The sequence below is a fragment of the Malania oleifera genome, chromosome 4, assembly GCF_029873635.1.
Source record: "Malania oleifera isolate guangnan ecotype guangnan chromosome 4, ASM2987363v1, whole genome shotgun sequence".
Lineage (NCBI taxonomy): Eukaryota > Viridiplantae > Streptophyta > Magnoliopsida > Santalales > Ximeniaceae > Malania > Malania oleifera.
This window is the reverse complement of record NC_080420.1, coordinates 91,311,802-91,338,404: the sequence shown is the minus strand read 5'-3', so window position 1 is coordinate 91,338,404 and position 26,603 is coordinate 91,311,802. Positions and strand designations below refer to the sequence as shown.

The following is a 26,603-nucleotide window of genomic DNA, read 5'->3' as shown; positions in this document are numbered from 1 at the left end:
AAAACAGGTAATGATTTTATTATAGGAAATCATCCCCTAAGAGAGAGAATCTATCTCCAACATAAAGACAATGAGATCCAAGGCCTCCCCTTTGCAATGGTTGACAATCTAGATCCAATACAACTTGCAATGCAATGTCTGCAATTTATGGTTAAACAAAACAACTATACAAATGAGTACTTATCACTATAGGAGAGCAATTAGATAGAACAGAAAATTATGAAATTGAAAAAGTAGATAAGATGGGTAAACAAATAAATAAAATATAAAAATACAAACAAAATCCAAAACAACAATCCAAACAGATCCATCTACCACAAACTCTTCTATTCATTCAAAACAGTAATCAAGGGAAGAAAAAAGAAAAGAAAGGAGAATTAGGAATAGGATTCAAGATCCTTGATCCTTCATACATAAAAGGATGTTTCGACAAAGAAGAAATTTTAAGCCAAACAGAAAAAAAAACTTTCTTAAATTCCCTCTTTCTCTAAGAACATACAAGCTCTTGATGAAAAAATCAGTGAAGAATAGCCAAGAAGATTTTCAAACTAATATTTCTGAGATTGAATAAATATTCAAAAAGAAAACTTTAAACCCCGTAGGACTTACAAATAGAGCCACTGACAACTATACTATACCAGTCTCCTAGAAAAAAAATTATTATAAGCCTACAACCCCATATTTACAATATGAAGAAAGTTTACCATTTAGAGCTTATTTCGGCAATAAATGTCACCAATGCAATATTGATTGCCTTTTTGAATATCAAATAACTGTATTAGTCAAACAATGTTCATTGTAGGACAAATTTGTATACAAAAACAAAAACAATTTGTCCCCGAGGCAGTCAAAGCCTTAGTTATGGGTTTTGAAGGTCAACTCCACACCTGGTGGGAAAATTACCTCACTAATGATCAGAGGACAACTATAACTTTTTCAATTATAAGGTGGGACGGTGGCATACCATTAAAAAGCAGAAATTGGAAATTTAATTCATGAAGGAATAACTACCTTATGCTTCACAATTATATTTCATTTTGTAGGAAATCCCACCTTTCTAAATGAAAGACAATCTAAACTCTTACAAAACCTTAAATGTCAAAAACTATTAGATTTCAAATGGTACAAAGACATTTTCCTGACCAATGTTATGCAGAAAACTGATTGTAGGGCTTCTTATTGGAAATATAAATTTAGTTTAGGATTACCAATCCTCTTTGCGACAAAAGTTAGAAACAAAATGAAAGATTATAAAGAAACTGGTGAACATAGACCACTGCAATTAAACCTAGAAGAATGGACATATGGTGGAATATTACATGTTATAAACATGAGTAGGTTATAACTTTGTAATTACTTAAGTCTAAAAAATCAATTAGAAAAACAAAGAATGAAAACTAAGAAAGGATTAGAAAGCTGGTGTGAACAATTTGGCTTTGAAAAGCTTTAGGACCTCCACTATGGGTAAAATAGGATGGCTAAGAGATACAGATTTCCTGAAAGAAAATATTAGAAGAAGCAAAGAAGGTATAAGACAAAAGACAAGAAAGATTCAATTAACTACAAAAGAAAATCTAGAGAAACAAGAGGAAAGAGAAAGGATAGATGTTATATTTGTGGAGAAAAAGGACATTATGCCAACATATGCAAATTAAAACAAAAAATAAATCTTATTTTTGTTGGATAAGAAATTAAAGATAAACTTATCATGGCATTTTGTAGTGATGAATCAGAATCCTGAGATTGATGATAATCTCTTATTAATCAATGGCATAGAATCCCTCACAACTTCAGAAAAAGAGTTAGATAACGAAGGACATAAAAAAGAATTTTGTATGTGTCACAAAGAGATAAACACTTTTGATAAAAAGAACTATGGAGTAATTCTAGAAATGATAGACCAGATTGATGCTCCTATACAAAAAACTAGGTATCTATACAAGCTTAGGCAAATGATAGAACGAGATTCAACACAAACAAGTGAATGGGACAATTCTAAATTCCCTAGTTTTGAAGAAGTTATGAGAAAATATAAAGATAGAGCTAGGCACACCACCATTCAAGATCTCTGGACTGAATTAAACAACACTAAGCAAGAAGTAAAAAGATTCAAAGAAATAACCACTGAGCTCCAAGAATGGCAAAATAAAAGAGGATTTTCCTCCATTAACTCAGTAGAGGAAAGAGAAGTTAGAGATAATAAACAAAAAGAAGATGAAGAAGAATAAGAAACATTCATCAACCTCTTGGACAAGATAGTAATTCAAAAATGGTTTTGTGAAGTTGAAATCAGAATCGATTCTAATTTCCCTAATAAATTTACTGCTTTGATAGTTTCAGGAGCATACCTGAATTGCATAAGAGAAGGCTTAATCCCAACCAAATATTTTAGAAAATCCATAGAAACATTATATAGGGAAAACAAACAAAACTCCTAATAAATTATAAAATACTGATAGCAAAAGTCCACAACGATGGTGTATGTTTCAAAACAAGTTTTATTCTAGTCAAAACCGTATCACATCCTATAATTTTAGGGTTACCATTTTTATAACTTCTTGCACCATTTCAAATAATAAGGGAAGGGATTAAGACAAGATTCAAGAACAAAAATATTTTATTCATATTTGCCCATGCACAACGTTTTAACAGATCATTCTATCATTAAAGACAAAGAAAGTCAAATTACTTTCTTAAAAGATGATTTAGCTTATGAACAAAATTGAATACAGACTTGTTGAAAAAACTTTTCAAAACAAATTTGAAGTCATTAAAACTTAGATGAGTAAAGAAATATGCTCTGGGCTCCCTAATGCATTTTGAGAACTAAAGAGGCATATAATAAAGTTACCTTATAAAAAGAACTTCTTTGAGAAAAATATCCCAATCAAAGCTAGACCAATACAAATGTCCAAAAAGATTTTAGATTATTGTAAAAGTGAGATCCAAGATCTTCTTGACAAAAAGCTTATTTGAAAATCTAAATCTCCATGGAGCTGCTCCGTGTTTGATGTACAAAAAGCTTCAGAATTTGAAGGAGGAGCTCCCAGATTTGTAATTGACTATAAACCCTTGAACAAAGTCTTAAGATGGATCAGATATCCAATACCAAATAAATCAGACCTATTGAAGCGACTTTGTAGTGCAAAGGTTTTCTCTAAGTTTGACATGAAATCATGATTTTGGCAAATCCAAATTGCTGAAAAGGACAAATATAAAACTGCTTTTACAGTTCCATTTGGTCAATATGAATAGAATGTGACGCCCTTTGGACTAAAAAATGCACTAAGTGAGTTCGAAATTATCATGAATGACATATTTTATCCTTATGAAGATTTTATAACTATTTATATTGATGATGTCTTAGTTTTTTTGTTCAAGAAATCTAGAAAAACACTTTAAACATCTGAACACTTTCTTGAAGGTAATTAAGGAAAACAATTTAGTGGTGTCGGAAAAAGAAGTTGTTTTGTTCTAAACAAAAATTACATTCCTTGGCCACAACATAGAGAGTGGGACAATCATTCCTATTAATAGAAGTATTGAATTTGCTGACAAATTTCCAAATGAAATCATAGTGGAAAAACAACTTCAAAGGTTTCTAGGATGTTTGAACTGTCTCAAATTTTTACAAAGACCTAAGAAAAATCTATAAGGCTTTTTATGCCAGACTAATAAAGGATCCTCCACAATGGTGTTCCATCCACACAAATATAGTCAAAGAAATATAGAAAAATGTCAAGAATCTCCCTTGTACCACAATTTGTAATCCACACACTTTTAAAATTGCTGGGACTGATGCCTCAAAAGTTGGTATGGTGGAATCCAAAAACAGGTAATTGACAATAAATAGAAACTAGAAATCACTTCGGAGGATGGAATGAGACTCGAAAGAAATATTCCACTGTCAAAAAAGAAATACTAGCAATAGTTTTGTGTGGCACAAAATTCCAAAATGACCTATTAAATAAAAAAGTCCTTTAAAGGGTTGATTGTAAGTTAGCTAAATATGTTTTGACAAAAGATGTAAAAAACTTAGTGTGACAACAAATCTTTGCTAGATGGTAGGCATTATTATCTGTTTTTTATTTTGATTTTGCTTGATTGCTTTGATACCAATTTTAACACCCAGGTGATACAAATAGAATAACAATGATAGTATAATACAAACGCAATATAATATAAATAATACAAATAATAATAATAACAATGTAAATAGGAAACAAACAAAATAATGGCTAAATGAAATGGTCTTACTTTAGTGACTTCAAAATTCCAGCGATGGTACAATATTGATTCCTTGGTCTGGTGTGGGTACAAGATAGTCTCATTGGGAGAATATAGGGGGATTTTGGGATTTTCTAATACAATATAGCTTTTTTGAAAATATATACAGGAAGTGGATAATGAGTACAAGAGGATCGAGAGGATGGAGAGTATGTGTTAAGGTGTTCCGAATTTGATTTGCCTTCAGCTGTGGTTCCTCTTCTCATTTATAGACGGGGCTTTCATCCCTTGAAACATTCAGAACCATTCCTTTCTTATCCGATGGAGAGCCACTCTTTAGAAATCTCTTTACTTTATTGCTTTTGTCAAGGCATCTTCTTTATTGCTTTTTTTCAGGGCATCTACTTTATTTTTATTTTTTTAGGGTTTTTGCTTCATTTCTTTTGTCAATTTATGTCAACAACCCTTATTCTCTTAAAAAATTGATTCCAAAGCAATCTTTATCATTGTTCTGCAAATAATTTGTTTTGGAAGTGTTGTCTTCACTTGAGCAGGCAAACATAGATTCATTAAGGATCTGAAGCATTTCTTTTCTAGTTTTTGCTGAGCCAATCCTTGCCTGCATTTGAGCTTTTTCCGTTAAGAATTATGATTGGTCATGAGACTTGTTTAGTTGTGAGTTTTCTCGAACTATTTGGATACAACCAATTTTGTCAAATTGCTTAAATTCATGCTGTTCCACCACTTAATATTAATTTGTTTGCCAAAATATCAAACCTTGTGATGCCTTATGACTTCTTGTTAGCACTAGAGGAGTCTATGGGTAGGCTTGATACACATGAGTGAGCACCAACGTGACCCAAAAGCTTAAGCCTATTGGGTCTTGGGCCCAATATAAGCACCCATCATCCATTCTATTTTTTCAATGTGGGACAAATTTATAAGTAGAATTCTCAACAATCTCCCCCTCACTTGTGAGTTCCAAGCGCTCCCCATTGAACCAAAATCGTCTCCCTTGTGAGAGCAAACCCAATTCTCCAGCAGTTGCTCAAGTGTGCCTTATCATTGCACCTAACGTGCCTCGGATTGCATTCCAAGTGTCTCTAAACCAATCCTACCACCCACGTCTTGACCCTATTCGGTTCCATCTTTCAGGCCTAGATGATCCTTATTGGCCTCGGTCACACACTTGGTTTTTTAGCTGTTAGCATGTCAGAAGAATTAGCTTCATGTCTCGACTTTTATGTTGTCACTCGCCCATAGTTATGAACTGCCTGCTCTGATACCACTTGTTAGCGTTAGAGGAGTCTATGGGTAGACTTGATACACATGGGTGAGCACCAACTTGACCTAAAAGCTTAAGTTTATTGGGTCTTGGACCTAACCATGTATATAAACACCTATCATCCAAGTAGAAAAAAACCAACAAACGACTTTTTTGTATTATGTTGTGTATAACGTCATTACATACTGCTGCTTTTATACATAAATTCAGGTGCCTATAAATAGAAAGAAATCAAGTCACACTCTATACAATTTATTTTAGGAAATTATAGCTAATAAGGCAAGTCTAATTTTAGGACACACTAAATGTGATTCTCGGCACAGTCTATATTTAAAGTTGCCGAGAATGGTAGCTTTCCATATGCAGTAGATCTTCAACACTCCCCCTCAAGCTGGTGAATAGATGTCAATCGTTCCAATCTTGTCCACTAGAGCTTCATAAGTCTTCGTGTATAACCCTTTAGTAAACAGATCTGCCACTTGTTAAGCTGTAGGGATATATGGCATGCACACTTCTCCAGACTCAATTTTCTCTCTAATGAAGTGTTTATCAATCCTAATATGTTTAGTTCTTTCATGTAGTACTGGATTGTGAGCTAATGAAATTGCTGACTTGTTGTCACAGTAAAGCTTCATGGTTCCATAGATGTTCATTCATAGGTTTTTCAGGATTAGTTTAATTGACAATATCTCATCTAGTCCTTTTTCTAGGGCTTGGAATTATGCTTTTTTACTAGATCTAGCAACAACATTTTGCTTCTAACTTTTCAATGTAACTAAGTTTCCCGCCATATACACACAGTATCCTGTAGTGTATCTTCTATCATCCTGCCCAATTTGAGTTGGTATTGACTTATACATTCAGTAATCATGTTTTTTTGTATAGGATGCCCTTTCCTAGGCATGACTTCAAATACCTTAGGGTTCTATTCACTACTTTCATATGTTTTTTACTAGGGCACTGCATGAACCTGCTCACATAATTTATACCAAAAACAATATCAGGTCTAATATATGATAGGTAAATTAATCTACCAACTAACCTTTGATATCTTCCCTTATCAACTGCTCCACCCCCTTCATTCACTCTTAGCTTGGCATTTGCTTCAATTGGAGTTCCTGATGGTCAACTTCCTTCCATACTGACCTTTTTTAATAGATTAAGAACATATTTATTTTTAGTGATAAAAATACCCCGTTTAGATATGACAACTTCTATTCCTAGAAAATACTTTATATTTTCGAGGTATTTGATCCCAAATTATCGGGCCATCCTTAGTTTCAGATTCTCCATTTCTTCTTTATCATTCCTTGTAGCAATAATATCATTTACATACACAATTCGGAGAACAATCTTGTTACTCTGCCTATTTCGACAAGTTTCGCTAAAATTTCCAGATTTCGATAAATTTCGGATGATTTGTTGAGGTTTTGACGGAAATTATGCAAGACAGAAATCAACTACCATTTTGATTTTGAGGGTGATAGAAATTGGAAATTTCGATGAAAATTTCAACAATTTCATGGAAATTTAAGACCATGGTTATATCCCATACATGCTTTTTTTTTTTCCACTTTATTCTTGCCTCTTTTTTTTTTTTTTTTTTTTGAACTTTTTTCAAACATTGGGATAACATAGCTTGGGCCCCATACCCTTGTAACATGGAGAGTCAGGGTTATAGAAAGAAATAGGTTTTATAAATTTGGGCAATTGATGGGGATCTATCACTAGTCCTAACTCAGAGCCATGGTACATCAATTTTTGTTGGATAATCTTTCAAATGGGCCTATCACATAATGAGTAGCCTCTTGAATAACACTTACTGTGGCTTCTATAACAAATCCTTTTTTCTTTTACAAATTGGGGTTAAATGAAGTCCTCATCCTTGGATGTTACGACAATCAACATGTTTGCCTTATTATGGTGGCGATTTTAGTCTAGGGTTTGCACCTCAGTATGTAGGTTCAAATTGGGACATCAATGGGATTTATGAATTTTATATGGATAGCTCAGTGAAGGTCGTTCTTCATCCCAAAGTTCAACTGCTCATTTTGTAGAATCTTTTACTTATTTGTGCAATGGAAATGTGTGAAACTGGAATATAAATGCTGGTTGAAAATGTGACCTTTATGCTTGATGTTCACCATTTCTTGACACCCACAATTAGCACACTGAAATGCAATAGCTTTATTAATGAAGGTGATAATGGGCAATACAAAAGGGCAGCCTAGTGCCCAAAGCCCCAGCGTATGCGGGGTCTGGGGAAGGGGCGGACCACAATGGATCTATAGTACGCAGCCTTACCTGACATTTTTGCAAGAGGCCGTTTCCATGCCTCGAACCTGTGACCTTGAGGTCACATGGTGACAACCTTACTGTTTCGTTTGAGCTCCCCTTCATAATGGGCAATGCAAAGATTGCAATTATTGGCTATAAGCTAGGTTAAATAGGAATACTAATAGAAAGCATAATGAAGCTGAAAGATGCCATAATTGGGCCTTTGCTATTTTAAATGGAAATAGTGATGGCAAGTATACAAAGTAGAAATAAAAGTTAGTGTGAATCCCTCCTCATGTCTTGTTCTGTAGTGTGATTCTTGGTCATTAAATGAGGCTCTTATGAAATGCTTCACAATATACTCATAACTAGGCACAATTTTTGAAAAAAAGTGGTTTATTTTTATTTTTATTTTCTAATTACGAATGAAATGAAATAAAAAAGAAAGAGAAGTTTTTACAATACATGCAATGAACCATGAATTGATGATGCAAGCTCTTGTTGAGAGGTTCCAAGTTCTTCGTATGCTAAAGGCTTTCCACCCTTAATGAATTGATAAATGGTTGGATTTGGTGCAAACTCAAAAGGCCCCATGCGTGGATTATGCTATAATGAATGGTTGTACTATGCTTCCAAAGGCAGCCCTCTTAGGTGTTCCTTCTATGATCATGCATGATGATTAATGCATGTGTTACTATACTAAAACTGACTAGCTTAGTTACATTGATGCAATTGTGAGATGATATGAGATTATCTCTATGATGATGTGCAATGGTCCCAATTAAGAAAGTGCAAGATGTCATAACATACATGAATACACTTTGGAAAAATCTAGAGAATACTGAAAGCTGAACAAAGAAAGCCCTGTGATAACGTAGGTTGTAGATCTTTAAACTAGGGAATCTATTCTAAGGGGATCCTTCATAGTACGATGGTATCCTATAGCCAACTATATGCATGGTTGGTTCTAAACCCTAATGGTAAAGGTTCGCAAATTGCCCATTCTATTGCCCAAACATGAACTAGTAGTTCCAATCCTCAACCTTTACAGTTTACAAATGGAGAGGGTTCAATTTGAGCGGGAGCGTTTCATGCACCCATCCTGAGACTACAACTTTACAAGAGCTATCAATACTTTGCCCCCTAGTTATTCCTATAAGGCTTGTGCTTGTGTAGTAAAACTATGAAACTTAAGATTTCCCTTAACCCTTAAGCATAATCAATTCAACAACATTGTTGTTAAATAACAATAAAAGGAATTTAATTTGGTTGGTGATCATACATGGCTATTTCAACTTTACTTTCTAACATCCTTTGCATCTCCAACAAAGTTGTCAAGCTGCCAACATGTGCGAATCGGGGATTTGATGTCTCGATGGGGATGGTGACCCTAAAAGATTTTTGTGGTTTATAATTGTGTTTAGGTTCTATGGAGTGGCCACTAACATTATATTTAACTTATTTGTGGTTAGATCACCTAATTTATTTTTAATTAATTGGTCTTCAAGCTTACCTAGGGCCAATGAACTGATGGAGACGCCTTGTGTAATCAGGTTAGGTTGGGGAGTAGAGTAATGCAGGGGAAAGGTACTAGTTCCCCCTACACACCCGTCACACGAATGGTATCTACTAAGTCATGTATAATCACCTATTCAAATTAATTCTCCATTAATTAACCTTTATTACCCTTTCATTTAGGGTCATCTTGCACTCCTCACGGTAGTCCAATATGGAACACAGGTATTCCCTCACCTCAAGAAACCCTAAGCGGGTGCTAGTGCATCCCTCTAGGGCATCCATCTTCAAGTGAACTCAATTAGGATTCTTTAGGTTTAAATTAGATATGACCATGCAAGAGCAAGTTTAGAAATGAAATAAGATACATTAAGCAAACATCTCCCATGCAAAGCAAAAAATGACGACCCACCTCAAAACATTCAAGCGGGGATCACAAACACTATGATAATTAATATAGTAGATCAAAACTTGTTCAATGATGAAAGATATTTCCTACTAAAATCAAAATACAACTTTCCTAAGTCATAAGATTCCTATTTCTCCAAAACAAGCAAGTAAAAAACCAAGATTCATACTTTATATACAAAGGTGAATCTTTCTTGATTTTTTCAAAAAAATTTCGATTTTTTTTGTGAGTTTTGATGTATTTGGAAACCCTAATCTATGGTATTGCCTAAAAAGAAACCTTGACAAGTAAAATCTAACCCTAGAAGTAAGGAATCTAAAATTAAAGCTTAAATAATATATTAGTCCAACAAGGGAAGTGCATAAATGAAAATATGGAAACAAGATTAAGACTTAGATATCCTTCTAGTTAGAAAAGGAAAGCGCAATAATAAGAAATAGGGAATTTAGATCAAGAACCAAATACTATCAATTCAATAAAGGAAAGTGAAATAATAAGGAAACATATAAACAACTAAACCTTAGATTTTACTGAATTAATTAATTCAAGGTGTTTTAAAGTTAGAGATGGAGGTGAGAAGAAGAAAAGAAGAGAAGAACAGAAGAAAAGAAGAAAGAAAGAGAAAGAAGGAGGCAGCAGTTTTCTGGAGAGCCTCTAGGTCTAACCTTTTATATATTAACAATAAAAAAACTTGAAAGACAAAAGTACCCATGCTTACACGACATAATTACTAAAAAAACCTCTCTTCTAAAACCCCCCCTCAAGTTGGAGGTTTGTAAATATCACCTCACCTTTGTTCGTTACAACCACTAGACAAGGCTGGCTTAAATAAAGCCTTTGTCAAAACATCACCTAGCTGATCCACAAATTTGACAGCCAGTGAAACGGTAGCTACTAAAGCATAAACTGCTCGTTTTTCCTTCCCCGCAAGTATAGCATGATGAGCCCAAGTTACGGCAGCTCCGAATGAAGGGGGAATAAGGGTATTAAGAAAAGGGATTTCCTGAGGATCCAAAACCCCAATCCCTTTTGGGGCTCAAAAGAGAAAGAAAGCGGCATACCTTACTTGCTAGTTTACTTGCTTACTCCTTAGAGAAGAAGTAAGAAGAAGAAAAGGAAAGGAAGATTGGGAGATAGTACAGTACAGAAAGACTTGTATTGCACGAGAACGATGAAAGGTAAAGCAAAGGAGACATGGAACCATAGATGGACGAGATTCACCAGGACTACCCTTAATATGCGCAATTAATAAACGATACCAAATTAACTAATAAAGAGACAAAACTAACAACTGTCGTTTGCTACACTTGACACAAAACTTCGATCTCTTGTAACTACAGATATCGCATTAAATACTTCAATCGCATACCAGCAATGCAGTGGTTTACTTAACAATAGGATACTATCTTTTGGAAAGTCTTAATAAGTCTTTACTCTAGGCTAATGGAATAAGTCAGGTGATAGTGTAGCTCTTCTCGTTGAGAACGGAATAGTGTTCGTGTCCAAAGGTGAACAAAGCCCTAGCTTCTAGAGTTCGTTGCTTTTCCCAGGCCGGGGAAGGGCTTATACTGCTCGCCTTTGTTTGATATGTTCATTCAGTACCAATAAAAAACTACAACTACACCAAAGTGGAAGGGCCACATCCCTCATAAAATGACACTCAACTTCAATGTGCTTTGTCCTCTCATGAAACATTGGGTTGCTAGAAATATAAATGGTAGCTCGATTATTGTGAAACATATGTATGGGCTTCTTAACCAAGAATCCCATCTTTGACATAAGAGACTTCAAACATATAAACTTGCTCATAGTATGAGCCATAGTTCGGTATTCTGCTTCAGCACTAGATCTGGCTATAGTAGTTTCTTGCTATGTAGGTAACAAGTTTACCTCTGACAAATGTACATAGTAGAACTTCGATCATCAACCAAGCTAGCACTATATGGATCAAAATATCCCATATCGCACAGGTTCTATTACATTTATTTATCAAACCTCTACCAAAAAAGCCTTTGAGATACCTCAAAATCCCACAAACAGCATCCCAGTGTGGTTGTTCAGGATTTTCCATAAATTGACTCACCACCCCCACAACAAAGGATATGTAAGGTCTAGCGAGTCAAGTAGATCAACTTGACAATCAACTACGGCGTTTTATCTTCAAATTCCAGTCCAACATCTCAAGACATCTTAACATTGGGATTAATAGGAGTATCAACCAATTTAGCTCCCAAAACACTAGTCTTAGTTAGAAAACCCTTTTTCACACAGTAAATCTCAATACCAAGAAAGTAACCCAAAGTATCCAAGTCCTTAATTTGAAATTTTTCGTGAAGCCACTTATTGACGTTCACAATCACACTTTGGTCACTGACTCATTGCCAATGATGAGGATGATGTCATCAACATAAACTACTAGAAGAACCACATCTGTCTTGTTTTGGCAAACAAGTCACTACATTTTATAAATAACAACACCCAATAAATGATAGTTCAATAAAAACAAATGCTATATATTGTCAATTAATCCTTAAAGAAGAATAGTTCTTAATCCTTAAAGAAGAATAGTTCTCTACATTTGCATAAATAACAACATCCAATAAATGATAGTTCAATAAAAAAATAGTACATGTTGCCAATTAATCCTCAAAGAAAATCCAATAACATACTAAACTTCAAAGACAATAAATATTAGTACTCAATCTTGCAAGCTCTTTCATTATCTTAAACATTTGTGGGGAGGAGAAGGTGGTAAGATACAACTATTTAGCAAATACAACCTAAAAGACACTATCGGATCAAGTGCAATTTCATATATTATATATCGTAATTATATTCATAAACATGCATTCTAACACTCCATAAGCAATGGAAACAAATTTTCAAAGCAAAGAGTATATGCAAGTGTCGTAAATTAGTTCATAAACTTAACTTTTATGAACTGAGCATAGATAAATGGAAAGATTCATCCATAAATATCATCTTTTGCTCCTATTTTTAATAGAAAATTTGCTACTCTCCTTATCTATCTAATAGTTTATTCTATTTGGTACTTAATTAATCATCATTTTTGATAAATTTTATAAAGAAATTCTTCATCAAAACATTTATGTAAAGGAAGTTGTCATTGTCAAGACATGTTGACTAGTAGTCCAATACTTTTGTATGAAATTAAAGTAAAAGTGTGAGTTTCTACTTGCCCCCTTGATGATCCAAACAAGTAGAAATATCCAATAAACCAACTTAGAACCCTAAACAAGAGCGTTGCTTAAGATTAGGTATGGTTGCAAGGCTTTGGCATAAATCTGAGTCAATTGACAAGCTCCACTTCTTCCTATCAAAAAATGAAATTTATGAATTACATTGCAATAACACCTAGATTTTCTACAAGTGATAAATTTTTCCTGAAAAGAATCTTTAATAGAATTTTTGTTAAAAGAATTAGAGGAATCCCCAAGTTTGGTGCGTTGACAAAGGCAAGGTGGATGAGCAAGGCAATGGTTTTTTCTCTGGCGCTCTCGCCCTTTCATCACCCTTCTCTATTTTTTCTATTATCATGTTACTACTTATTGATGGAGTTCGCTCTATGCAAATATAGATCAAAAGGAAGACTTTCATTTGAGATTGGATAAGGCAGGGAAGATTGGAGCTTTGTTTGTTTTTAAGAAGAACCGTAAGTGCAATCGTTGGGTACGACTTTCTTTAAGAGCTGATTCATGGTTTTCTTAGGGGTTGTTGGATTTTGCTAGTAAGTCGGGCAAGGGATTTCGAGTGTTCCAGGGGTTATGTTGATTATTGTATGGATATTTATGTAACTAGGGTAGGGAATTTCATGGACTTGGGCATGACTGGAGAGGTTAGATTCCTTTTTCGTTCTTGAAAGGCTAAAAAGGGAAGTGTGGTCTCAATTTGGGGATGCTTTTGTTGCTTTGTGGAGTTCTTGTTGGTTAGACTCGAATGGAGTAGATAGCAAGAAGTTCTATGAAAATCATTCATGGAGTTAGGTTGTTGCTGGAAGTGTAGGCGACGGTGAAGATTTATTGATTTTTGGGAACATGGAGGAAAAGGTTTGTGCTTGATGTGGGGAAGGGCACAATAGGAATTCATTTAGATAGCTTCTCAAGTACAATCGATGGCATTGAAGGTGACGTTGTTGACTCAATAGTGGAAATCAGAGGTGGCTAGAATTTCTCATGTGGACATAGGGAAGACAAAGACAGAGGCAGATATTGTTTCTTGTGTGGAAGATTAGACGACGAAGTTAGAATGAGTTGGTCTTGGTGTATTGTTAATTAATATATTTTGGGCTGATTGTTTGGAAAAAAAAATAGAGTTTGTTAAACTCTTTGATAGGCTTATTGGTTTAGGATCCTCAAAAGCAAACACTTTTTTTTTTTAAATTTCAAAACGGTCTTAGGTAATCGGGAATCTTTTATAGATTGTGCAACCCTCTGAACATAAGGGAGCCTTTTAGCCTATGACTTGAGAGGATATGGGGGTTCACCATCCTTCAGGGCAACAACAAGTTGAACAACGTCCATCTTCGAAAAATGAAGTTCAAGGTGATATGAAATTGTGCTTAGCTTCAAATAACATATTTGGTTGTGATGAGGGATGCTTCGAGTCCTTATAAAAGTAAAGTACAGGCGATGGAAGGAGGAAGATCTAATAAATACGATGCTACTCCTTAAGAGTCTGGTTCTAAAACTTTTATTTCTTCTGAGTTGGAAAACTAGGAGGGTAGATTGTTTATCATGCAAGGATTGTAAAATTATTTCGGATGTAAGCCTAACCACAAAACATATAGTCTTAGTGTTAGATATATGTATTAAAAAATGGAAGAAAAAGGATAAAATAGACCAGTGTAAGGGAACTAGGTGGTGGAACCTAAAGGGAGAAAATATAATAAAATTTGAAGATAAAATGATCAAAGATAGGGATTGGAAAATAGAGGATGTGATAGATACAAATACTCTTTGGAGTAGATTAGTTAGCTTTATTAAAATGGTAGCAAAAGAGGTTTTAGGTGAATCAAGGGGAAGATTCTTGAATAGCAAAGAAAGTTGGTTGTGGGATAAAGATGTCCAAAAGGCCGTAAAGACAATTTTGGTATAAAATGTGGCAAAAATGTAGAAACATGGATAACTTTGAAAATCATAAAGAGGCGAGAAAAGATGCGAAAAAGGTCATTAGTGAAGCTAAACATAGGTTATTATATAGTTTGTATGATAGATTAGGTACAAAAGAAGGGGAAAGAGATATATTTAAACTTGCTAAAGTCAGAGAAAGGAAGAGCAAGGACTTAGGGAATGTAAAATGTATAAAAAGTGAGGATGATATTGTCTTGGTTAAGGATGAAGACATAAAAGAAAGAAGGCGAAGTTAAAATATGAGATTTATTTGCAAAAATAGAGTTAATAAAGTTAAGGTTGTCCCAAAAAAGATGGAAATTGGAAAAGCTATAAGACTGGATAACATCCCAATTGAAGTTTGGAAATGTTTAGGTGATAACGAAATTATATGATTAACTAATTTATTTTAAACAAGTATAAAAACTAAGAAAATGCCAGATGAATGGAGGAAAAACACTTTAATATCTATATACAAAAATAAAGGAGATATTCAAAATTGTAATGACTCTCGTGGAATTAAACTTAAGAGTCATATGATGAAACTGTGGGAAAGTGTAGTTGAACAATGATTAAGGCTAGAAATGAAGGTCTTAGAAAATCAATTTGGTTTTATGCCTGAGATATCTACCATAGAAGCTATATATCTTTTAAGAAGATTAATGGAAAAGTTTAGGGAAAAGAAGAGGGACTTGCATATGGTATTTATGCATATGATAGGGTACTTAGGGAAGTTCTATTTTAGGTTTTAGAAACAAAGGATGTATGTAGTAGGTACACTGATGTCATTAAGGATATGTATGATGAAGTAATCATTAGTGTAAGGACTATATATGGAGAAACTAGAGAATTTCTAGTCACCATAGGTGTACATCAAGGATATGCGTTGATCCCTTATCTTTTTGCTTTAGTGATGGACCAACTGATAAGAGCATTTAAAAAAATGAGGTTCCATGGTGTATGTTATTTGGAGATGATATTGTATTGATTGACAAAACTAGGGGCGGAGTAGAGGCTAAGTTAGAATTATGGGGAGAAGATTTGGAACCTAGAGGCTTTAGGATAAGTAGAAATACGACAGAATATATGAAATGTAATTTTAGTAATAGTAGAAGGAGTATTGGAGACAAAGTTAAACTTGATGATGAAGAAATAAATAGCACTTGTAGATTTCGATATCTTGGATCTATTGTGCAAGCTGAAGAAGAAATTGAAGATGATGTAATGCATAGAGTTAAAGCAGGTTGGGTAAATTGGAGAAGTGCTTCAAGTGTGCTTTGTGATCATAGAATACCCTTAAAATTAAAAGGGAAGTTCTCTAGGATGTCTGTAAGGCCAGCTATGCTATATGGATCAGAATGCTAGGCGACGAAGAAACAAAATATTCAAAAAGTAATAGTTTCCGAGATGAGAATGCTTAGATGGATGAGTGGTATAACATTGAAACATAAATTAATGAATGAACATTAATGGTAAGTTAGGTATAGCTCCTATAGAAGATAAGATAAGGGAGGGACGACTCTGATGGTTTGGGTACTTGCAACGTAGGCCACATAGTACGCCAGTGAGGAAGAGTGAGTCAGTTATTGTGAGGGGCTGTACAAGGGGTAGGGCTAGACCTAAAATAACTTGGAATGAGATACTGAGTAAGGATTTAATAGCTCTGAATTTGTCAAAAGAAATGGTCCATGATGACATAAATTGGCTGAAAAGGATTCATATAGCCGACCTTACCTAGAGGGACTTAAGGCTTGGTTTAGTTGGCTCTGTTTTTTTTTTTTTTTGTGAGTTGGAAAACTAGGATTTTATCTTTGGTTTGGTGGGATTCAAGCTAGAAAGTTAGTCTACATAGATAATTCAGGGAGTGGTAAGGTGTACACTTGACGAGAGAAAAGCAGGTGGGTTTTAAAAGGAGGAGATTTAATGAAGATAAGCAAGAATTATCTGGTGAGAAAACACTAATAATTATAAAGAGAGACGCTAAAGGTGTCTTAAGTAAAGTGGAAGGGCCATTAGGCAAGAGAGTAAAATTGAGTAAGGAAAGTAGGAGATGAGGAGATGTTTCGAACGAGGGAGGATAGGGGGTAGTGATTTTGAATGCAAGAAAAAGGTATACTTTTGGCCCATATTTGGGAACAGTGTGGATATTCCTTAGATTGTTCTATTGATCTTCTTGGGGATTTATCTTATGTGTCACCTCCTCCTTTAGAAGGTTTTGAAGGTATAATATGTTAGGATAAAAAGGTTAATTCTTGGTAAAGACATTGAAACTTAGAGGTTGTATAATGACTTGTGCCTTGTGTTATTTTATCAAAGAGGTAATGAGGTCAGATGGTGGCAAATCCAAGGTGAAGAAGGGTTAAAGGGAATTCGCTAATTGAATTGTTCAGTGAACTATGATGGGAAGGGGTTGAAGAGGGAATTTCTTGGCTGATGATTTTTTAATTTTAATTTTAATTTTTGTGTTGCTACTATTTTTTTTTTTAGTTTTCTCTATTTTATTTATTTATTTATTTTTTTGAGGATTTAGTATGCTCGCCTAGATTGTACATTCTCTATCTTAATTCATCTTCTTTTATTATTTAAAAACAAAAACACAAATTTTTGCTAACAGTGAAGTCAAAAACATGGGAAGAACTATTAAATCACTTTTTAAGTTTGCTCCAACTTGCTATCTTGCCCTAGGAATGAGGAACAACTCTTGAGTGTTTTAGAGAGGAAAATCTCCTCTCTTTTTCTTTTTTTGCTAGAGTATTAGTAAACCTTACATATTTTAAAGATTTTTGGGCTCCTATTCTCTATTTAGGCTATAATAAAGTAAAGCAATAATAGGGCTAACTAATAATCTAGCCCGAATAATTTTAGGCTAGAGTATTCCACAAGTCCCTCTCACAAGTGCATTAATTATGGACAGGGAGGCCATATGATTGACCAGTGTCGGGATCTTCACGGTAAACTTCCTATGCAATTATTGCAGCTTCCATTTGTCCTTATTCTGAAAGTAGGGAGTAGCATACGACATCTCTTTCCGAGGAATAGTATTCAAATTTTTGTAACATCAATTTAATGCCCCAACCAACTGCCACGATATTGTTAGCTGTGGGGCAAACCCCTCACTATTTAAAATGCGTCGTGATAGGTGGAGGTCCCAATCCCTCCCCCAGAGAACACTCCTGGGCTGTTTGTCTCTTCTGGCTCAGTGGTTTGTTGACAAGCTGCTGAGCTAGGTGAGTCAGACAACCCAACAGTGTTATCTTGGATCCACAAGATCAATAGACTGCTGAGTCGGGTGAGACAAACAGACCAAGAATGTTATCTTGGGGCGGAAATCGCACTTTTTCTATCTCTCTTTCTTCTATTAGAAAGATTACAAAATCCATGAATTGTTTAGTAACATTCTTTCCTCATTCTTTTGTCATTTAGGATTTGAAGACAAGGAAGACTTGGCAAAGGGCATGAGGCATGAGGCTTGTGAAAATTACAAGTTTGAATCATTATCCCTTTTATGACTTGCCTTGCTACTAAGAAACCACTTCAAATCCATTATTACGTTGGTCATCCTTCCTTAGACAAGTTAAAACAACTATTTCCTACTTCTAGTTTTGTGTCTAGTCCTGAGTTGCAGAAAAGGAAGAATTTACATAATAACTTATTACATCGAATAAATCTCCCTAAAGTGTTTTTGAGTGGTGCCATGCTCACTGCTTCCTATCAATAGAATACCATCCTCTATTCTTGGTGGTAAAATATCCTGTTTTGTAGTATTCTCATATTCTCCTTTATTCTCTTTACCTCCTTGTGTATTTAGGTATGTGCCCTTTTTCTTAATTCACAGGGTTGGATATGTTAGAACCTCGTGCTATCAAATGTACATCTTAATTCCTAGAGTTGGATACATTAGATCCTCGTGCTATCAAATGTACTTTTCGTGGCTACTTATGTATGCAAAAGGGGCGATATTGCTGTCCTCCCTTGTGTCTTTTTGTGTTTGATAAGTCCTTTTCTATGCCTAGCCTTCTAGATTCTAGCTTATTGTCTCCATTTAGTTTGAGTCGTTGCGTAAATCATCCTAGTTTGCATGTGTATGCACAAAAGCCACTTAAGGAAGGAGAGCTTCCTCCAACTTCTATTACCATGCCTATGCTTTTCTTATATAATGATCATGTTTCCTAATATGACAGTCTTCCTATTTCTACCCAGAAAGGCAAATGCACGTTGTGCCCAATCTCTAATTTCATTTGATATGATTTCTGATCACCCTCACATTATTATTTTGTTGTACTCATCTATGGTTGCTCTTAATCTGTGTTTGAGGCCTTATCCTATCTTGGGTGAAGGATTGCAACGGTTGAAGAGATGTTTGCATTATAGAACAATGACACTTGGGAACTTATACAGTCATACTCTTCCTCTCATGGTCTTAAATTTTTAAGAAATTGTCAAAATTTCCGGTTTCCATCACCCTCGAAGTGGAAATGGTTGTTGATTTTCGTCTTGCATAATTTCTGTTGAGTTCTCAATGAATCATCCAAATTTATCGTAATCTCAAAATTTTAGTCATCCAAATTTATTGAAATCTCAAAATTTTAGCGTAACTTGTCAAAATTTTAACTATACAATGAAATTTCCTCCAAATTAAAATGAGAGTTTTGAGGAGTGAAGTGAAATTTATCTCTTAATTTATTTTATTTATTTTTATCGAAACAAAAGATTATTACAAGTGCTTTTGAAATTATATGAAAAAATAAACTCACAGCAACATTCTGTTTAACCATTCATGTCTAAAATTATCATTATTTATATAATAAATAATATTTAAATGATTTATGAATTTCATTTGTATTAACTGAATATGTTTAGTGTACATTATCTTATAAATGTGTATCAATACACATACTATATTACAACTTTTCCACCTCATACACAACAAAGATGTATTTAACTTGTAGTATATTAGTTCTAAAACTTACATTATTATGTTTGTTAACCTTTTCTAAAATTTCACTAAGAATTCCATGCTTTACTAATGATTTTCGTTACTTTTTCAAATTGAATTGAAATTGACATTGAAATCAAAATTTCCATGGAAACTTATTTACTTTTGGAGTTTCTAAATTTGACTTGAAATCAAAATTTAAGGCCTTGCTTCCTTGTAATATTTAATGTTGGTTGTCGCTGTGTACAAAAGTCAGTCTTGATGGTTCTGTGTCTAGGAAGGCCTGCCCAAAGGATATACTCAAGTCTGACAATTTGGATTATTTTAACACATTCTCCCTATCTTGTTGAAAGTCAGTCTTAGCCACAAGATGTCATTGGCCTTTGCATGAGTGAGATGTTAAGGATGCCTTTATGGTGATCTTCAATAGTTTATCTATATGGAGCAACTGCCTGAGTTTGTTGCTTAGGGGAGTTAGAATTGTTGTGTCATCTTAAAAAATCTTAATGTGGTCTAAAGCAAGATGTCATTGGCCTTTGCATGAGTGATATGTTAAGAATGCCTTTATGGTGATCTTTAATAGGTTGTCTATATGGTGCAAAAGCCTGAGTTTGTTGCTCAGGGGAGTTAGCATTGGTGTGTCATCTTAAAAAATCTTAATATGGTCTAAAGCAATCTCCTAGTGCATGGTTTGGTAGGTTCAAATCAATTGTGCTTGAGTTTGTCCTTCGGCAGTGCGCATTAGATCAATGTGTGTTCTATTGGATATTATGATTAATTGGGATTTCACTGATTTTTGTACTTATATGACATTATGATTACCGTTAATGGTGATTAGGATATCCAGATTATGAAGTGGTTTCTCCAGCCAAAGTTTTAGGCAAAAGATTTGGGTCCATTAAAAATACACCTTTGGTATAGAAGTATCTAGATCTGGTGTGGGGGCTATCTTGCCATAGAGGAAGTATATTATAGATTTTTAAACGAAACTAGTTTGTTGGGATCTAAACCTACTTATGCACCAACCTGCATCTGATTACTAAATCTTTAGAGAGGGGGGGGGGGGGTGCATGGATTAATTCAATTTGTAACAAGCTAGGTGCATATGATATCTATGCTCCAGCTTGAGGGGGTGTGTTATTGGTTGTTGATTAGTTAGTATTATTTCTGACCAGAATTTCAGGAACATGCTGCCAGAATTTCAGGCACATGTTCAGTGCCAACATGCTGCCCGGTTTTCAGCCTTATTTACAGCCAAATCTTCTGCTATATACAATATAAATATAAACTAAAATATTTCAACTAAATTATTTACATCCTAAACAAATTCTGCTAGCGTACAGCACATGTAGCTGTCAATTCTGCTGACATCACCTCTCAAATTGATGCTGGGCGATCGAGAAGCAACAATTTGGCAAGCAGGAACTGATGGCGAGGACGAGAGAGAGCCTTGGTGAAAACATCAGCGGTTTGGTGTTTAGTGGAAATGTGTGGAAGAGTAATCTCCTGACGAGCAAAGGCTTCACGATTGGAATGACAATCCACCTTAATATGTTTGGTGCGCTCATGAAAAACGGTATTGGCAGCTTGCTTCTTACTCTTCCAAGAAATGAGGGCATCGCCAAGGAAAAATACACCAACCCGTAACAGAACGACGAGTATCCGCACATCCAGCCCAGTCGGCATCACTAAAACCCATCAACTGTAAAGAATTCCCTGAAGGGTAGAACAAGCCGCGACTAGATGTCCCTTTGAGATATCGAAGAGGACGACGGACAGCAGCCAAATGTGATTGGCACGGATCCTGCATAAACTGACTGACCCGCTGAACAGAAAACGAGATATCGGCTCGAGTAATGGTCAGTTAATTTAAACTACCCACCAGCTGCCGATGCATCGAAGGATCAGATAAGGGACCACCATCTGAGTGATGCATCTTTAAATTGACCTCCATAGGTGTAAGAGTCGAATGCAGTCTTGAAGGCCGGTTAATGAAAGAAGTTCTTGGGTATACTTATGCTGATGTAAAAGTGTGCCATTCGGACAATGTTGAAACTCAAGTCCAAGAAAATACTGCAGTGGACCAGGATCTTTCATATGAAACGCAGATTTGAGGTGTTGTAGGAGCTGCTCAATTAGCTGGGGATCAGATCCTGTAATCACAATATCATCAACATACACAAGAAGTATAACGATCCCAAGGGAAGTCTTGCGAAAGAATAGAGAGGATTCATACTGACTTTGAGTAAAAGTGAAATCCAGTAGAGTAGTACGAAACTTCTCAAACCATGCTGCGGTGCCTGCTTCAATCCTTATAAAGCCCGCTTTAAGCAACAAACCTCAACAGAAGAGGAAAGAAACAAGCCAAGGGAGGAGACATAAATAATTCTTCCTTTAGATCACCATGTAAAAATGCATTCTTCATATCCATCTGGCGAATCGACCATCCTTTTGAAACAGCAATGGCAATAACAGTGCGGATAGTAGTCATTTTGGCCACGGGAGTGAATGTTCCTCATAATCAAGCCCATACTCCTGCCTATTCCCAAGTGCCACCAGACGAGCTTTTTGTCTTTCAATAGAACCATCAGCATGTAGCTTGATGGTGTACACCCATTTGCATCCAATAGGCTTAACTCCAGCAGGACAAAGGACAATGTCCCAAGTGTGATTGTCCTGAAGAGCCTGAAGTTCGTCCTGCATAGCTTGCCACCAACACTCATGAGTAGATGCCTGAGAATAAGACTTAGGCACAGAGGCAATATTAAGAGTAGCCTGAAGAACAGAAGAAGAAAAACCATACCAATCTGGAGGTCAGGAAACCCTAGTAGACCGGCGGGGCACATGCAAGATAGGATCAGATGGCGGTTTAGAAGAAGGAAGAGGTAGTGGGCGACGTCGCTGATACACAATACCTGGCTTAAAACGAGAAGTAATACTAGGCACTTCATCAAAAGGAAGAAGCGAAATAGAGGAAGAAACATGATTAGTACGAGACAGAAAGAAATATTGATTTTCAAAAAAAATCACATTGCGAGAAATATGAAGCTTGTTAGCATCTGCATCATAACACACAAGCCCTTTATGAGAATTACTATAGCAAAGAAAAACACATTGAACAGATTGAGCAGCAAGCTTGTAACGTTCAATGGGAGGTAAGTGAACAAAACAAACGCAACCAAACAAATGAGAATATGGAGAATCAAGATTCAAGGTAGGAGAAGGCAGACGATTAATCTAATATACACCCATAGATAAGGCTTCTACCCAAAATCTAGAAGGAACAGAAGATTCAAGCATCAATGTACGAACAACATCTAGAAGGTGACGATTCTTACGCTCGGCGATGCCATTCTGTTGAGGGGTGGAAGAACACGAACGCTGAGAGAGAATACCCTTTTGTTGGAGAAAAGATCGAAAAGGATGGGACATGTATTTGCCCCCAGAATTTGAGTGTAAGATCTTAATACAGGTGGAAAATTGGGTCTCTACATAGGCAACAAAAGTTTGGAAGGTTGAGAACACATTAGCTTTAGAACGAAGAAAATAGGCCTATGTGAAATGACTGTAAATGTCAATAAATGTCACAAAATATTTGTATTGAGCATGAGAAATAACAGGACTCATACCCCGAACATCAGAATGAATAATTTCAAAACACGTAGAAGCACGACTACCCTACAAAGGAAAAGGTAAAGATTTTCTTTTTCCAAGTTTACAAGAAGCACAATCAAAAGATATCAAAGAAGTCACATTAGTATTATTCAAATAACCATGTTTCATAAGATGTGTCAAAATTACAGTTTGGATGACGCAATTTCTTATGCCAAAATTAGCTATTATTATTAGCAATAGCAGAACAGCCAAGAGAAATTGAACGAGGAATGGTAAATGACTGAAGAGGAAAAAGACGTCCCACTTTAGGCCCCTTTGCTATCTCCTGTCCTGACGCTTGATCCTGCACACGACAAACAGAACAATCAAAATGAATAGAACAATTTTCTTCTACTAATTGTCCGACCGAAATGAGATTGGTAGATAAATCAGGAGATAGGAAAGCATTAGTAAAGGAAGACCCCATATTTCCAATAGCTGTAATAGGAAGAGTACTGCGATCAACGATCTGAATATGCTGCTTACCATCATACATACGAACGTCATGTAAAGCTGCCTGACTGCCAGTCATGTGATTGGAAGCCGCAGAGTCAATTAACCAAGGAGAAGTAAGAATATTTTTCTTACCTTGGAGACCAAGAGTAGAGAGGGCTGAAATAATCATCTGTTGAACTTGCTTGAGAGTAATGTTGGAAGAAGGACCGGGAACAGTAGGCTGTGCGGAAGATGTAGGCACAAAATTGGACTGAACAACAGTATGAAAAGCAGGAGCAGATCGATTCTGAGAACATACACGACAATCCTTAATGATATGACCCTCCTTGCAATAATTGCAGAATTTCTTGCTGCAATGTTTTGCAATGTGCCCAATTTCCTTGCAATTATAACATTGTGCCAGAGATCTGGATCGTCTTATGCCTTGAGCAGCGTAGGCCACATTAAAAATCTCAGAACCACGAACATCTTGAGAACAGCCAAGCTGTGAGGCGAGACGCTCTTCTTCAAGCAAGAGTTCACCCAAGCAAACCTCTAAAGTTGGGACAGGTGTGCAATTGATTAACCCAGCTCGTACACTTTCAAACTCGGATCGGAGCTTCATCAAGAATTGATCCCGCTGGCTCTTGGAGTGACCTGCTTGTAGTGCCGCTAAAGCTTCTTTGGGAACCTGAGAATGCACCAACCCAGAATAATCATTCCATAAATTGATAAAACCGGAATAAAATTGCTTAATGGAGAGATTCCCCTTGTGATAGTTTCCGATGTCTAACTCAAATTGAAACTTTCAGGAAGAGTTATTTTGATAATAAATTTGCCGAAGGTAATCCCACATCATCTTAGCAGTAGTGAACCCACAAAGATCGTTGACCATATGAGGTTCAACAGAGCTGAGTACCCAAGAAGCAACTTTGGCATCCCTACTTTCCCATGAACTAAGTTCCTTGGAATCAGTTGGAGCCGTAGAAGACCCATCCAAATGACCCCATAACTCCTTCCCTTTCAGAAACATTCGGAACTGGAATTCCCAATTGGCTTAGTTCTCGCCATTAAGGCGAACAATAGAATTTTCTCCTGACATAATTACCACCAAAAAATTGGGCAGAACAGAGAAATCTCAACAGTTACTGGAATAAGAATTTCAACAGCCCAACATCACAAAAAAAAAAAAAAATTTTGCCAATAGCCACACACCCAAACAGAATTGCTACAAAATTATAGCCATAGGAACCAGGCTTGCAATAAAGATATAATCAGAAAGGATAAACCTCATTCACTGGAATTGCCCCTCCAGAATCTGTCGACAGCCACCAAGAATTCGTCACAATTAGAAACAGAACCTCCGAACCAGAAAATCACTCCACTAGGACTTCACAAAAATTTCCATCACCTTCAATAGAACTGCCGAGCAGCAGTTTAGAACCCACCGGAAATTACCAATCTCCTAAAGAAACTGCTGCTACCCAGAACTCTCTGCTGCTACCAAAAAATTACCGAGAAACCAAGAAGCCAAGAATTCAGCCAAGCTGAGAGATAACTATGAAAATAATTTGGGGCTCTGATACCATGTCAATTTCGGTCTGAATGCCCTTTCCATAGGGTTTGCTTTCATTATATAGAAGAAATTTACATAGTTGCTGCCATATTTCAGGCAGATTTTCAGAACCTAAATGCTGCGAGAATTTCAGGAACATGCTACCAGAATTTCAGGCCCATGTTCAGTGCCTACATGCTGCCTGGTTTTCAGCCTTATTTACAGCCAAATCTTCTGCTATATACAATATAAATATAAACTAAACTATTTCAACTAAATTATTTACATCCTAAACAAATTCTGCTAACGTACAGCACATGTAGCTGTCAATTCTGCTGACAAACCTATGGCTGTGATTAGGAGTTAGTGAGGCTATTATGCTCATGGTGGTATACTTAACATATGTTATGAATAGAGAGGAAAACCTATGGCTGTGATTAGGTCTTCCAATTTACACAATACTTTTAAATTTCCCTATACTTATTTCCTTTCAGGAGGCTTGTGCTCGGTAAGGCTGTCCTTTTTTGTTTTTGTTCTATTTTATCTTTGTTAGTGAGCCACGAGCAGTGTTTGAATTCCTGATAATCTGCGCAAGGCTGTCCTTTTTTGTCCCTTTGCTTTTTGTTGTATGGGAGTATTCTGCGGAGAACTCAGATGATTAATCTGGGTGTACTGAGACCCAGCTCATCTTATATGCGTTGAAATTGATTTAGATTTTATTGTAACGATATTTTTATGGAAGTACATTGATTGCTGGCTGCAGCCTCCAAGTTCTCACCAGTTTTCTTTGCTATTTTGACTCATGGTTTGATTAGTTTGTTATGCTTTCCATTGATGGTCTGCATGTGTTAGAACTATTTTGGTTTTCATACTTAATCCTGCTTAGTAACTCCTATGTTCACTATTTAGTTGTCACATTGCAGCCTAACCACAATTGTATTATTTTTAGAGCCACTATATAATGAATCGTATAATTGAAAATGTCAGAATATGTATCATCTATTATGGTTTTGAATTTTTCATTTTTGGACAATTCTTGAAACACACACACACACACACACACACATTTATCTTTATGAATGATGGTTGAAAAGTAAATGTGATTCATTTGAATTTTAATTAAAAAATTTTCATGGTTGTGTTATTTGGAAAAATCATAGTCATTTGCCTACGTGAACTGA

The 26,603-nt window shown here is 35.7% G+C and overlaps 1 protein-coding gene across 2 annotated transcripts in view; it reads left to right on the top strand.

Moving 5' to 3' along the window:
- Positions 1–26,603, top strand: part of LOC131154578 (sterol 3-beta-glucosyltransferase UGT80A2-like) — a 137,152-nt gene that overhangs the window by 30,951 nt on the left and 79,598 nt on the right. The window lies entirely within an intron of this gene.